General features: G+C 39.3%; 1 pseudogene; it reads right to left on the reverse strand.

The window, feature by feature from the left end:
* Nucleotides 1-16,079, reverse strand: part of LOC120163382 — a 46,647-nt pseudogene that overhangs the window by 2,769 nt on the left and 27,799 nt on the right.

Consider the following 16,079-nt stretch of genomic DNA (forward strand, 5'->3'; position numbering starts at 1 on the left):
ATATTTACGTGGAAGAGTTCCCTATTCGATTTTATTTTATTTAACTACTTAGGATGGGCTATCAACAAATTATAATTTATTTTTAAAGAATAAAACTAGTTTTTCATTTAATAAAAAGGTAAGATATGATAAATACAATACAATCCTAAAGAAAATCAAAATCTTCCTTTAAATATATGTTACATCTTCCATAAAGACATGACAATTATCAATTACGAGGGAGAAACTTATTGATCTACGAATGGGATTTGTGGCTAGGAGTTGGATAAAAAACATAAGGTACTCAGAATGCCTTGGATTTGAGAATGATGGGTGGGTGTGTTGACGAGTTAATGGCCTATGGGTGCCTTTAAAGTTTGTATTTTATGGCTCAGGTGATTCTTTCTTCAAGTGTTTTTGTAGGGTCATTGTCCCGAAAGTTTCTTTGATTCTAGCCACTCAACCTGGGCTCACTAATTGTCAGGACAATGATCCTACGAAAACACTGTTTGTTTGGTTCACCCTCGACAATTATTGAAACGTGAAAATTTATAGGTGTAATACAATTTTAAGTGTCTAAACTATATCTCAAATTGACTTTTGGTGCTTAAAGAATTTTCATTAGAAATAGGTGTCTAACATTTCCAACGTTATATTTTTAGGTGTCTGGACCGTAACGACCGTTATCTACCATGTATCACGTATGTAAAATTTCAAAAAATTATTTAAAAAAAATATTTAATATTATAATTTAATTTTTTTTTATTTTGAGATTCTCTTCAAACTAAACCATCTCTCCTTGATATTTTTCTCGTTCCACTCGTTTGCTAGCGTTTCTTGAATGGAAAAGGATTCCATTTCTTTGTTTGTGGATAACTTACCAAACTCTATTCACTGGAAAGGGTTATGGCATATTGTGGGTCGTTATGGTGAGGTTCTGAGTGTGTATCTCCCGTCGAAGAGGAGTCGAGCAGGCTCTAGGTTTGGTTTCGTAAAAGTTGGCAATATGGTAGAAGCCAATAGAGTTAAGGAACGTTTGAATGGTCTTATGGTGTATGGTAGTCGCATCTCAGTGAGTTTTGCTAAGTATTCTTTGAAGGCTTCGAAGGAAAAATGTGAGCAGTGTAAGTTGTCATGGAAAGGTAATATCGCAAACCCTTTCGCAACTGGTATTTCTCAATCGAAGGAGGCTAGTCTTGCGTGTGCTTCCAGAAAGGAAGTTAAGGGGCATGTGGATGAGGACGAAGTAAGAAAGTTAAAGAGATGTTTGGTGGGTGTTATGGCTGGTGTTTGTACTGTTGGTAGTATTGTTGATAGATTACATAACTGGGGTTTAGGGGAAATCAAAGTTCAAAGACTTCGTGGGAACTCTTTTCTGCTCACCATCGATGATGAAGATCTTTTTATCATGCTTGAAGACCTTCGGTGGTCTTACTTGAAGGAGATTTTCGTGGATGTTATGCTTTGGACAGAGTCTTTGTGCCAGAAGGAGAGAGTTGTTTGGTTAGAGATAGAGGGATTACCGTTGCATTGCTGGAATGCTGTCACTTTGAAAAGATTAGTTGGCTTGTGAGGTAGATTTGAGGAATTTGGAGATAATGTTAGCCATTATTTAGATTGTGAGAAAGTTAATATACTGATTACTACTTCATCGGAAGCTCGGATTGATGAAGTTGTAGATGTAGTGGTGGAGAATAAAAAGTTTGATGTTCGTGTTCTTGAAGTTAGGATGGTGGACCATTCATTAGGCAATTTGTCTAAATCTGAAATCCTGAAGAAAATAGAGATTGAGGTTGAGAAGAATGTGATTGAGGTTGGGGCTAATAATGTAGGTGTTTCACCGATTAAAGATGATTTGTCGGTGGCTTCTGAGTCGAGTAGTTCTGATGGTAAGAAAGGGTCTCCTGCGTGCTCTGGGGATATCCTTTGTTACCGTAAAAAGGTTAGTATTGGGAAGACGATTGAGGTCGAGTCTGGTGTCGAGGATGGTGGACAAAGTTTTGGCTTTCAAATTTCAGATCACTGCAATCATGTGGGGTTGTAAGGTTTGGATATTGATAGGGTTGAGACTTTCGTTGTAGAGTCAAATGTGGCCAGTCCTATTTTAGATGGAATTTCAAAGTTGGAGGATAGAGTATTGGTGGGTGCTTCTGATGTAGTTTCTCCAGAGATAGAACTTCCTTTAAGGATGGGATTAAATAATAAAATTTTATTGGATTCTCATACAGATTTTCTGGTGGATTCAGGGGGAGGAGTGTCGGTTTAGTTTTGGGTCCTGTTAACTCTTTGAAATTAGGCGACATAAGTAAAATGAAGATATCTGAAAAAGAGAGTTTTGGGGGAGTCTTAGAAGATGTGTCATGTGTGCCAGAAACGCCCAATAGGAATAAAAAGAAGATGCATAAATTTGGTTCTATGATGGATATCCAGGACTCAGTCCTATCGAAAGCTGAGAGGAGTCGAAGAGATCGAGCGTTGAAGAGTTCTAAGTTAAAGAAGTCTGATCTAGATTCTACTGAATTATCAGGTAGATCTATTTCAGATTCGGTCTTAAAGAAAAAGTGGGTTGTTGCGTATACTGAAGCAGAGGAGACTTTGTCAGTAGAGAAGAGATGCATGGTATTATGTTTGCTGGGCCTGAAAGGAAGGTTCTTGAGGAGTTAGTATCGTCAGAATTGTGTTCAGGGTAGTGAGGGAGTTGTAGGGCAGGCGGTAAGTTCTTTTGCTTTTGATAGTTGAGGTCTCTGCCGTGGTTTTTTTTGAGGTCTTGGAGAAGATTAGATTAAGGGTTTTTTTGGATATGTTTCGACCTGTAGTGGGGGTTTAGGTGTCGGGAGATTTTCAGTTTCCTATAGTGTGTAAGTCGTCTACATTGATTTTTTAGTAGGGGTTGGTGTGAGTTTAAGGATTTATATTGGTTGCTTTTATTGGGAACGTAGTTGAGAGTTTTCTTGGTATGTTCGTGAGTTTATTTTATTGGCTTCTGAGGCGTTTTTGGTGGGTTCTGGTTTTCCAAAGCTAGAGTGCTGTTATCAAGGATTTCTGGGTATGTTCATGAGTTCTGTTTCTTTAGTATGGGGAAGGTACATGCGACTTTACATGTCAGAGGAGTGGATATATTTATGCTTTGGAGAAAGGTAATGGGGGCGGTAGTGGGAGCTAAGGCTGAGTTCTGAGCTGCTTTTGAAGGCAAAATGTATGAACAGGCCCTCATATTGCGTTATGGGGTATCTAAATTTTGTCTTTCTTTGTCAGAGTTGTGATTTTTCTAGTGCATATTGTTAGATTTGTCTAGAAATTAAGTTGACAAGTTGGAAATTTCATCTTGGTTGGTGGCCAACTTATTGGAAATTTTATATTGGTTGGTGGCCAAACTTTGAACATGTGAATTTCATATTTGGTGGCTAACTTGTACACATTGGAAAATTCTTTGGTAGGTGGCCAAACTTTGAACATATTGTTCTTAAAACTCAACTATAAATAGGCCTAAGTATTTCCATTTGACATCAAGCTAACGAACCACCAAGATAATCTCAACGATCGGAAATGCTCCACCTCGAAAACTATCAGGATAGGTATACTCGGAAAAGATTTACGGTCGTTTAAGGGTCGGTCAAAGCCATTTTAAGTTTTAGTCAAAGAAAGTCAACGGTCAACGGTCACGGTCAATGGTCACGGTCAACGGTCAACGGTCGGGTCGGGTCAACAGTCGGGTCGGGTCAACCCGGTTCAGACCGGTCAAACCGGTCAAACCGGTTCGAACCGGTCAAACCGGTTTTCTAGCAGCTCACTCTCCCTGCGGCGGCGCGTGCGGCGCGTGAACAGTGCCACGGTGTCGAAAAATTCCCTGAAAAATTTCTAAAAATTATTTTGAGCGATTTCGAGATACTTACAACGATCGGTTCAAATTTTTGAACGGCGGAGAGCTCGTATTTCAACTCGGCCGAATCTTTGACTGCTCCACCTCCTCACGCGCCGCCGTCGACGGCGAACAAGGTTGACACCGGCGGACTCGCAACGACACAAGGAACACGATGGTGCAGGAGGTGTCGTAAACGGAACAACGATCGGCGGTGAATTTAAGTTTTTCCCGACGATAGAGCTAAAAAATTTGCATTTGACATCACCCTCCTCACTGGTCCAGATGAAGAGCTTGATGTCTCAACTGATCCGTATTTTGGCATTTTAATTCTAACGAACAATATTCAATATCACGAACTGTATCTTTTCAGCAACGGACCAGTGAGGAGGGTGATGTCAAAGGCGATGATGAAGGGCATCAGGAAAAATAATTTGTATTACTACCTAGGTAGTATAATTATTGGAGCAGTTGCAGCAGCTTCCGGAGGTGATGATTTGGACGCAACCCAGTTGTGGCATATGCGGTTGGGAAATGCTGGAGAGAAATCCTTGTAAATTCTGGCAAAGAAAGGATTGTTGAAAGGTGCAAAGGCTTGCAAATTGAACTTTTGCGAGCATTGTGTTCTGGGAAAGCAGAAGAGAGTGAAGTTTGGCACCACTATTGTTGGGATTTTTGGAAGCTCGAATCGACAACCGGAACGGTTTGCAAAGAGGGGTCGGAACGGTTTTGTGTTTAGGGAGTAAGGAGATTGAAAGATAGAGAATTGCACATCGATTTATAGTGGTTTGACTTTCTCAATCAAAGTCTACGTCCACTACCTTAGCTCCTCACCAAGGATTTTCCAACAAATTCACTAATTTGTTCTTTCTTTTGAGGATAAAGAGTAACCTTACAAACTCCCTGTAACAACCCGGAATAAAATTTAGAAAAAAAAAATTTAATTAAGTAATTTGGCAAAATTTGAGGATTAAATCGGAAGTTTTCAAAATTGTAGGCCATTTTAGAAGTTAAAGGAAATTCAGGGACCAAGCCCTGCATTACTCCTTTTAGTGTCGGCAGAAAATTTAATATAAACGTAGAATGGTTTTCTGTTTTCAAAACAGAAAATTGTGAAATTCCTCCTCCCGCACTCTACTTCAAAGCCGATTCCGACGCCGTTCGACGTCCAATCGTAAAATTGAAACCATCGTTGTGTTCATCATCAAGCGAGGAACAAACCCTTCAAATTAATTGAAGTGAAACGCTGCTAAACGTCGGGAATTTTCAGTCAAAGCATCGTCGTTTTTTAGCTCTATCGTCGGGAAAAACTTAAATTCACCGCCGATCGTTGTTCCGTTTACGACACCTCCTGCACCATCGTGTTCCTTGTGTCGTTGCGAGTCCGCCGGTGTCAACCTTGTTCGCCGTCGACGGCGGCGCGTGAGGAGGTGGAGCAGTCAAAGATTCGGCCGAGTTGAAATACGAGCTCTCCGCCGTTCAAAAATTTGAACCGATCGTTGTAAGTATCTCGAAATCCTCAAAATAATTTTTAGAAATTTTTCAGGGAATTTTCGACACCGTGGCACTGGTTCACGCGCCGCACGCGCCGCAGGGAGTGAGCTGCTAGAAAACCGGTTTGACCGGTTCGAACCGGTTTGACCGGTTTGACCGGTCTGAACCGGGTTGACCCGACCCGACTGTTGACCCGACCCGACCGTTGACCGTTGACCGTGACCGTTGACCGTTGACTTTCTTTGACTAAAACTTAAATGGCTTTGACCGACCCTTAAACGACCGTAAATCTTTTCGAGTATATATCCTGATAGTTTCGACGTGCCAAATCCATTTCCGCAGTCCGTTTTGCCAAATTCAAACCCGAAGGTCTCCAAATCGACGGTCAAAGTGGTTGACTTTGACTTTGACCAAGAATCTGAATTTCCGAAAAGTCATACTTTATATTTTTCGACGTCCTGATTCCGTTTCCGCAATCCTTTTGGCCAAATTCAGACTCGAAATACCCCAAATTGATAGTCAAACTCAAAAATGCTTATATACTTAGAAGACTAGCTTTGAACAATTAAATAGGATTTGGGACTGATAGATTATTATTGTTTGAAGGTACAAGAGACTCTCCGGATCGTTCGACAGCTCGCCCAGCTCTTCTAGATCAGTTAAACCACGTGTGCCAGTATTCACCCGTTCGAAAATTGTAGCAGAGCGTGGTGAAACCATCAATCAGTAAATTTGCTATTTGAACCTATTGTCGAGGTGTGTTCCCTGCTATTATTGAACTGTTTTATTGGTTTTAATATGTGGTACACCGAATTCATTGGCTTGTTTTATGGATGCACCAATTTAATGACAATTTATGGAATATGGCTGCTATCTAATTTTTGTTTTGAAATGGTATATGATTACCATGTTTTTGGATTGATGGAATTTATGTCACGGTGCAATTGAATTTTGGAATTGAAATACGATGGAATAGCTCTGATCAAGCTAACTGGGCCTAATGTGACTCTTGAGGGCCCCAAGATGTTTCATTAGGTCGGCTTTCCTTTGCTGGTGCTTAGGGTAAGCTATATGGACTTATTGACTTGGGCTTAAGGATACAAGCTTCAGAGCCTATCCTTAAGTCGGCTTCTTTTTGCTATGTGAGTAAGCTATATGGAAAATAATTTTGGCAACTACTGATGGTGTACCAGAAAAGGGTTTAAACTATGATTTTCAAAAAGTTAAACTCTTTTACGAATTTGTGAGATTACTGGACTATGATTTGTACCTATTGTGATTTTATGGAAATGTTGGGACACACTGAGCCTAGCTCACCTTTTGAAAATGTTTTCCCCTTTCAGATACTGTTGGTTAGATACCTTGGTACGAGCACTTGGAGGATCAACATATCTCTTGAAGTAAATCAAATTGTAATATTTTTATCTGGCAAGTTGACTTTATTTTGGTGACATGGACCTTATTTTAAAATATCGGATTTTATAATGATAACTCTTTGCTAATACTGCTCGGTTTTGTTGTGATATTGAATTTGAAGACGTGTTTTAAATTAAATTATTATTTATTGGTACTATATTTACGAGTTGGATTTTGATAGTATAATTTGTTTATAATTTCATGTTATTTATAATGTGATTTTATATTGATGGAATAACGGTTTCGAAAAATGTCTTAATACATAATGTGATCCACTAGACTTAGTCGAAACGCATAGGCCGGGTCTAGGGGGTTACATTTATTGTATCAGAGCTTTTGATTTTTAACCCTCGGACTGTATGAGTCCACATTGAAAATACAGTTTTAAAATATTTACAAAACGAGTTACTAAGGCCATGTCACAAAGTTATTAAGATTTTAACTATGTTCGAGACTCCAAATGCTTATCTAACCTTAAGTTTATCTTCTGTAGTAATCTCGAGATCTACCAAAATGAGTGCTAGACGTGGTCGTCGAACTAGTCGTGGATGAGGTCGAGTAACTAGATTTGCAGATCCGATTGATGAGATTCGAGTAGATCCCCCACCTCCAATAGGTGATCCTGTCCTACGACACCAACGAATATGCCCACCTACCGATGGTATTGGCATGACTACACCGATCATAGGAGCGACCGATTGAGTCAGAGTCTACTGGAGTTGCATTGGATGAGAATTTTAGTAGACAGTTTCTGCAGTTAATACAGGAGCAGTTAGAGCTACTGGTGTTGTATCTGAGGTTCCTATTTCACAGACGTTGATTTCCAATGGAGTTAGAACTTTTGGGGGACAGATTGGTGGAGCTCCTACTGAAGCTGAGGATTGGCTCCAGGATACAGAGAGACATGGATCAGTTGGGTTTGGACTCAACTAAGAGATATCTGGGTGCTGTAGCAATGTTAGATGGTAATGCCTACACTTGGTGGGAGTCAGTGACCAGTAGTGTTCCTACCGATCGTTTGACCTGGAATTTCTTAAGGATCGCTTTCGGAGTCGTTTTCTGGGAGAGCGCTACTTAGCTCAGAGACGACAACAGTTTCAAGACCTGGTTCAGGGAGACATGACTGTTTCTGAATATGAGAGAGTTCGAAATTGCTGAAGTATGGATTCAGTATGGTACCTACGGAGAGAGATCGATGTCGTAAATTTGCCCTTGGACTCAGATACGAGCTGCGTAGGCAAGTTGTAACCCATTAGGATGAGATATTTGATGTGCTGGTGGGCAGAGCCAAGATGCGGAAGAGGTGGAGGTTTTAGCTTCTGGTAGAGAGCGTTGATCAAGATCGATCTAAGAATTTTCAGGCCCGATGGAGTCATCAGCACAGTCCGGAAAGAGGACTCGTACTTCAGCCCCTCAGAGAAGCAATACACGTTTCAGGCCTGCAAATCCTCACCTTTAGCTGTCAGTCGAGGCGGTTCCTCGTCGTATTATAATGGGCCCTTTGTGAGTATTGTGGTAAACAGCACTCAGGAGAGTGTCGTAAGAAGATGGGTCTTTGCTATCAGTGTGGATCTAGTGGTCATTATCGGAGGGATTGTCCTCAGTTAGTTTCGTTTGAGCAGACCACTACCCTCCTGTGCGTTCGCAGACTACAGTACAGACCCCAATTAGAGATCGTAGTCAAGGAAAGACTCGAGGCAGCGTCCAGGACAGACAGTAGAGCCCGACCTCAGCAAAATAGAGGGCCAACAGCTTCTGAGGCTAGACAGCCAGCTTTGGTTTATGCAACTAGACGTCGTGATGACAGAGATGAGCCTGAGGTTATTGCAGGTACATTTACTATTTATTCTACCCCATACTTTGCATTATTGGACAATGGTTCCACTCACTCCTATGTATCAAGCTCAGTTCTCGAAACCTTCAGATTCCAATCGAGAACACTGAAAATACTGTTACAGTTACAAGTCCAGTAGGACAAGCGGTATTAGTGAATAAAGTATTCCGGCGTTGTCCTCTCGAGGTTCAGGGAGAAATTTTTCTCGCTGATCTTATGGAGCTTCCTTTAGAGGAGTTCGATTTAATTCTTGGAATGGATTGGTTGAATAAACACAAGGTAAAGCTGGATTGCGAATACAAGCGGGCTACTCTGAAGACTTCAGATGGTCGGACTGTTGTGTGTTAATTGGTGAACGCGTGGTTATCTCTCCAATATAGTTTCAGCGATGGAAATTGATCGTATGATCCGGAAGGGATATGAGACTTTCATTGCTTGTATTTTGAACACCAAGGGTGCATTGTCCACGATCGAGGAGATTCGTATAGTTAGCGAGTTTCCTGATGTTTTTCCGGAGGAGTTGCCTGGGTTACCTCCTGATAGAGAGGTAGAGTTCGAGATTGAGACTTATCCAGGATCGTCACCTATTTCTATGGCACCTTATCGTATGGCTCCAAGGGAACTTAAAGAGTTGAAAGTCCAATTGCAAGAATTATTCGATCGAGGATTTATCCGACATAGTACTTCACCATGGGGAGCTCCTTCTGTTCGTGAAAAAGAAGGATGGGTCGCTAAGATTGTATTGACTATCGGAAATTGAACAAGATGACGGTCAAGAATAATACCCACTACCAGGATTGATGATTTATTGATCAATTGCGAGGAGCTATTGTATTCTCTAAAATTGATCTTCGTTCGGGGTATTATCAATTGAAAGTTAAAGGATCAGATATTGCAAAAACGGCTATTCGCACTAGATATGGTCATTATGAATTCTTAGTGATGCCTTTTGGTTTGACGAACGCTCCTGCAGCTTTCATGGATTTGATGAATCGGGTGTTCCGACCATATTTGGATCAATTTGTGGTGGTCTTCATTGACGATATTGATTATTCTCGTACTGAGGCAGAGCATGACGAGCATTTGAAGATCGTTCTGCGGACTTTGAGAGAGCATCGTCTATATGCCAAACTAAGCAAGTGTGAATTTTGGCTTCAAGAAGTGTCGTTTCTGGGGCATATATTTCTGCGCGAGGTGTTCAGGTCGATCCCAGCAAGATAGAGCTATTATGAATTGGAAACGACCTAAGAACGTATCTGAGATCCGCAGTTTCTTGGGCTTGGCTGGTTATTATCGACGTTTTGTTGAGGGCTTCTCGATCATTGCTTCTCCTTTGACAAAGTTGTTAAGGAAGAATGTGCCGTTTAACTGGGGCGAGGCACAACAGGAGAGCTTTGAGAAATTAAAGGCGGTTTTGACTCAAGCACCGGTGTTGATTCAACCAGAGTCCGGAAGGATTTTACAGTGTATAGTGATGCTTCACACTCAGGACTTGGCTGTGTTTTAATGCAGAAGGTAAAGTGGTGGCTTATGCATCCCGTCAGCTGCGACCTCATGAGTGTAATTATCCTACTCACGATTTGGAGTTAGCAGCAGTGATTTTTGCCTTGAAGATTTGGAGACACTATCTTTATGGAGAGTGTTATATTTTCACGGATCATAAGAGCTTAAAGTATCTCCTGACCCAGAAAGAGCTTAATTTGAGACAACGACTGGCTAGAGCTTCTGAAGGATTATGATTGTGTGATTGATTATCACCCTGGTAAAGCTAACATTGTAGCGGATGCTTTGAGTCGAAAGACGGTATCAGAGTTGAGATCTTTAATGGCCAGGATGAATTTATATGATGATGGCACTTTGTTAGCAGAATTGCAAGTTAAGCCGACCTTGGTTGATGAGATCAATGCTAAGCAGCCCTTTGATAGCTCCTTGCTTCCCATCTTTGAGCAAGTAGAGCAGGGGATAAGCTCAGATTACGCCCTTAACCGGGATGAAGTTCTATGCTTCAAAGGTCGGTATTGTGTGCCTGATGATGCTGAGGAGACAGACTATCCTTACTGAGGCTCATAGTAGTCCATATGCTATGCACCCCGGTGGAGATAAGATGTATCGGAATTTGAGAGAGAGGTATCATTGGATCGGCATGAAGAAGGACATCTCAAATTTTGTAGCGAGGTGTTTGACTTGTCAACAAGTTAAGGCAGAACATCAACATCCATCAGGTTTGTTACAGCCTATTAAGATTCCTGAATGGAAATGGGAGCGTATTACTATGGATTTTGTTACTAGCTTGCCTATGACTCCTTCGAAAAAAGATTCAGTTTGGGTGATTGTTGACAGACTTACAAAGTCAGCTCACTTCATTCCTGTGCGAGTAAATTATACTTTGGACAAGCTGGCAAGATTGTATATTTCAGAGATTGTTAGATTGCATGGTGTTCCATTGTCTATTATTTCTGATCGAGATCTGAGATTTACTTCGAGATTTTGGAAGGCGCTATATACGGCTTTGGGAACAAGATTGGATTATAGAACATCCTTTCACCCAAAAACTGATGGTCAATCTGAGAGAGTGATTCAGATACTTGAGGATATGTTGCGGGGTTGCGTAATCGATTTCATGGTAGCTGGGAGAAATTTTTGCCTTTGGCTGAATTTGCTTACAATAACAGTTATCAGACCAGCATTCGTATGGCACCCTATGAAGCACTCTATGGGCGTAAATGTCGCACTCCGATCTGTTGGACTGAGTTGCGTGATAGGAAAACGTTGGGACCTGAGTTAGTGCGAGAGACGGAGACACATTCAGATTTATACGTGACCGTTTGAAAGAGGCATTTGATAGGCAGAAGTCTTATGCAGATCAGAGAAGGAAAGATATACAATTTGAGGTTGGTGATCAGGTCTTCTTAAAAGTTTCACCGTGGAAGAAAGTATTGAGATTCGGGCGTAAGGGTAAATTGAGTCCACGATTTATTGGGCCGTATCGTATTCTGAAGAAAGTTGGACCTGTTGCTTATCAGCTTGAGTTGCCTTCCAACCTCAGTCGTATTCATGATGTTTTTCATGTGTCTATGTTAAGGCGATATCGTCCAGATCCAGGTCACATTATTCAGGTTGAAGAAGTAGAGCTGAGACCGGATTTGTCATATGAGGAGGAGCCCATTCAGATTTTAGAAAGAGATGAAAGAGTTCTTCAACTATTCTCAATACTTGGGAGAATTGTAACAACCCGGAATAAAATTTAGAAAAAAAAAATTTAATTAAGTAATTTGGCAAAATTTGAGGATTAAATCGGAAGTTTTCAAAATGTAGGCCATTTTAGAAGTTAAAGGAATTCAGGGACCAAGCCCTGCATTACTCCTTTTAGTGTCGGCAGAAAATTTAATATAAAGTATGAATGGTTTTCTGTTTTCAAAACAGAAAACAATTGTGAAATTCCTCCTCCCGCACTCTACTTCAAAGCCGATTCCGACGCCCGTTCGACGTCCAATCGTAAAATTGAAACCACGTTGTGTTCATCATCAAGCGAGGAACAAACCCTTCAAATTAATTGAAGTGAAACGCTGCCAAACGTCGGGAATTTTCAGTCAAAGCATCGTCGTTTTTTTTAGCTCTATCGTCGGGAAAAACTTAAATTCACCGCCGATCGTTGTTCCGTTTACGACACCTCCTGCACCATCGTGTTCCTTGTGTCGTTGCGAGTCCGCCGGTGTCAACCTTGTTCGCCGTCGACGGCGGCGCGTGAGGAGGTGGAGCAGTCAAAGATTCGGCCGAGTTGAAATACGAGCTCTCCGCCGTTCAAAAATTTGAACCGATCGTTGTAAGTATCTCGAAATCGCTCAAAATAATTTTTAGAAATTTTTCAGGGAATTTTCCGACACCGTGGCACTGTTCACGCGACGCACGCGCCGCCGCAGGGAGAGTGAGCTGCTAGAAAACCGGTTTGACCAGTTTTGAACCGGTTTGACCGGTTTGACCGGTCTGAACCGGGTTGACCCGACCCGACTGTTGACCCGACCCGACCGTTGACCGTTGACCGTGACCGTTGACCGTGACCGTTGACCGTTGACTTTCTTTGACTAAAACTTAAAATGGCTTTGACCGACCCCTTAAACGACCATAAATCTTTTTCGAGTATACTTATCCTGATAGTTTTCGACGTGCCAAATCCATTTCCGCAGTCCGTTTTGCCAAATTCAAACCCGAATATCTCCAAATCGACGGTCAAAGTGGTTGACTTTGACTTTGACCAAGAATCTGAATTTCCGAAAAGTCATACTTTATATTTTTCGACGTCCTGATTCCGTTTCCGCAATCCGTTTGGCCAAATTCAGACTCGAAATACCCCAAATTGATAGTCAAACTCGAAAAATGCTTATATACTTAAGAAGACTAGCTTTGAACAATTAAATAGGATTTGGGACTGATAGATTATTATTGTTTGAAGGTACAAGAGACTCTCCGGATCGTTCGACAGCTCGACCCAGCTCTTCTAGATCAGTTAAACCACGTGTGCCAGTATTCACCCATTCGAAAATTGTAGCAGAGCGTGGTGAACCAGCAATCAGTAAATTCCTATTTGAACCTATTGTCGAGGTGTGTTCCTGCTTATTATTGAACTGTTTTTGGTTTTAATATGTGGTACACCGAATTCATTGGCTATTGTTTTATGGATGCACCAATTTAATGTGACAATTTATGGAATATGGCTGCTATCTAATTTTTGTTTGAAATGGTATATGATTACCATGTTTTTGGATTGATGGAATTTATGTCACGGTGCAATTGAATTTTGGAATTGAAATACGATGGAATAGCTCTGATCAAGCTAACTGGGCCTAATGTGACTCTTGAGGGCCCCAAGATGTTTCATTAGGTCGGCTTTCCTTTGCTGTGTGCTTAGGGTAAGCTATATGGACTTATTGACTTGGGCTTAAGGATACAAGCTTCAGAGCCTATCCTTAAGTCGGCTTTCTTTTTGTTATGTGCATAAAGTAAGCTATATGGAAAATAATTTTGGCAACTACTGATGGTGTACCAGAAAAGGGTTTAAACTATGATTTTCAAAAAGTTAAACTCTTTTACGAATTTGTGAGATTACTGGACTATGATTTGTACATTGTGATTTTATGGAAATGTTGGGACACACTGAGCCTAGCTCACCTTTTGAAAATGTTTCCCCTTTCAGATACTGTTGGTTAGATACCTTGGTACGAGCACTTGGAGGATCAACATATCTCTTGAAGTAAATCAAATTGTAATGTTTTTATCTGGCAAGTTGACTTTTTTTGGTGACATGGACCTTATTTTAAAATATCGGATTTTATAATGATAACTCTTTTGCTAATACTGCTCGGTTTATTGTGATATTGAATTTGAAGACGTGTTTTAAATTAAATTATTATTTATTGGTACTATATTTACGAGTTGGATTTTGATAGTATAATTTGTTTATAATTTCATGTTATTTATAATGTGATTTTATATTGATGGAATAACGGTTTCGAAAAATGTCTTTAATAATCATAATGTGATCCACTAGACTTAGTCGAAACGCATAGGCCGGGTCTAGGGGGTTACACTCCCTAGTTTTTCCGGGATAAACTAGAACATTTTCCTAGCTTTTACACGGGATTAGCTAGAACCTTTCCCGTTTACAAAAGGATAAGAAATGTAAACAAGAAAACCTCTCTAAGGTAGGTGTTTACAAGATTGAGCTCACAAGAACAAAATATATACAAGAGAAAGATGAAATAAGAATAAAAAAATCTTCTCTTGTGTTTCATTGCTTGGATAGTTGTTCTATTACTTCTTCAAGTGTCCTTAGCTTGTATTTATAGCTTGGAATGTGTTTGAAGTCATATCTAGCCATTGGGGATGTTTTGGAGCCGTTTGGGAACGATTTTTCTGTAAAAATAGGCTGCCCAAAAAATTTTGTGCTCAATTTTAAATTAAAAGAACTTTAAATTATTTTTGTAAATTTTGAATAAATTCAATTAAGTCAAAATACATTTTGTAAATTCAATTCAAGTCCAAAAACCATTTTGCCTTAAATTGTTATATCGAAACATAGTTCAACAATCTTCCCCTTTTTAATATAACAAAACATTTGAAAAATTGTTTTTGACAAAAACTCCCCCTTAATAAAATGTTTAATGAAAAAGATACTAGTTGTTGGAAAACATATGAAAATGTTAAGCTCCCCCTTTTTCATTAAGAAATTGAATTTTTCAAACTAAACTTCTCCCCCTTTTTGTTATATCAAAAATAATTCGATCTTTGAAGTTTAAATACTTTGGAGAGTAAGTAGTAAATTTTCATTTAAAATTCATTTGAAAAATCAAAGCTCCCCTCAATAATGTATTCCAAACAAAATTAAGCTTTTAAGATCTTGACACTTAAACAAAATATTGAATTTCTAAAAAGAATAACAAACATGTTTGTAGCACATGAAATTCAATATATCCAAGTCTAAAATACTTTATGCAATACCGATTTTTGAAATTTGATATTAATACCAATTGTTAAAATTAAGTGCATTTGCATAAAGTTTTCCAAAAATGTTATGCAATTTTAAAAATTTGATATCAATTGCTAGAGAGATATCATTTCATTTAGACCACATGCATAAACATTCAAATTTAGGCCAAAAATTAAAATTTATAAAATCAAAGTATTTGAAATTTGATATCAATTGTTAGAGAGATATCATTAGCATTTAAAACCAATTTTGACCAAAATTTCATTATGATGAACTAAAAATTCTCAAAAATAATGTTCATCATAATCATCTTTTCAACATACATGAGATTAAAACAATGATGCATAATCATTTAAAACCAAAACTCATGCATGCTTAAATCCAATGAGCAACCAAATAACCTAAATTAAAAGCATTAAGCTTAGAGGTTACCCATTCCTTTTTCATGTGTGGCTAGAGCATCTTGAATATCATCACTCTCATCACCATTGCTCCCACACACCTACAAGAGACATTTAAGTAGATTTGGTATCCAAATTGCTTTGGATCCTTGGACGTTAGTTTCAATGCCCCTTGTTCCTTTCGGAACCCATACTTGCCTAATTTTAAAACGTTTTCCTTTCTTCAAAGGACAAGTATGTTCCAAATGACCATGAAAATGGCAATGTGAGCATTTTGCCATTTTTACACATAATAGGCAATTTTTAGAAATTAATTCTTTTTCTTTTGTTAAGCCTTCAGCTTAACTTCTAACTCAAAATTTTTCTTTTCTAAATCATTTATTTGATTTTTGAAAGCTCTAAATCATTTTTCAAAATTTCATTTGATTTTCAAAATCAACTTTTGCTTTCAAAATCAAATTATCTTTAATTTGAGTTTTGAAATTAATTTCGTATATTGGAATTCATGGTCTCAAATCCCAAATACAACATATTTAAGCATCTTGTAACTCATCAAAAGTAAATGAATTAAATTCGTTTGAGTTAGAAGATACCTCAACTTCTTATGTGGCC

Source organism: Hibiscus syriacus, unplaced genomic scaffold, assembly GCF_006381635.1.
Source record: "Hibiscus syriacus cultivar Baekdansim isolate YM2019G1 unplaced genomic scaffold, ASM638163v2 tig00111445_pilon, whole genome shotgun sequence".
Taxonomy (NCBI): Eukaryota; Viridiplantae; Streptophyta; class Magnoliopsida; order Malvales; family Malvaceae; genus Hibiscus; species Hibiscus syriacus.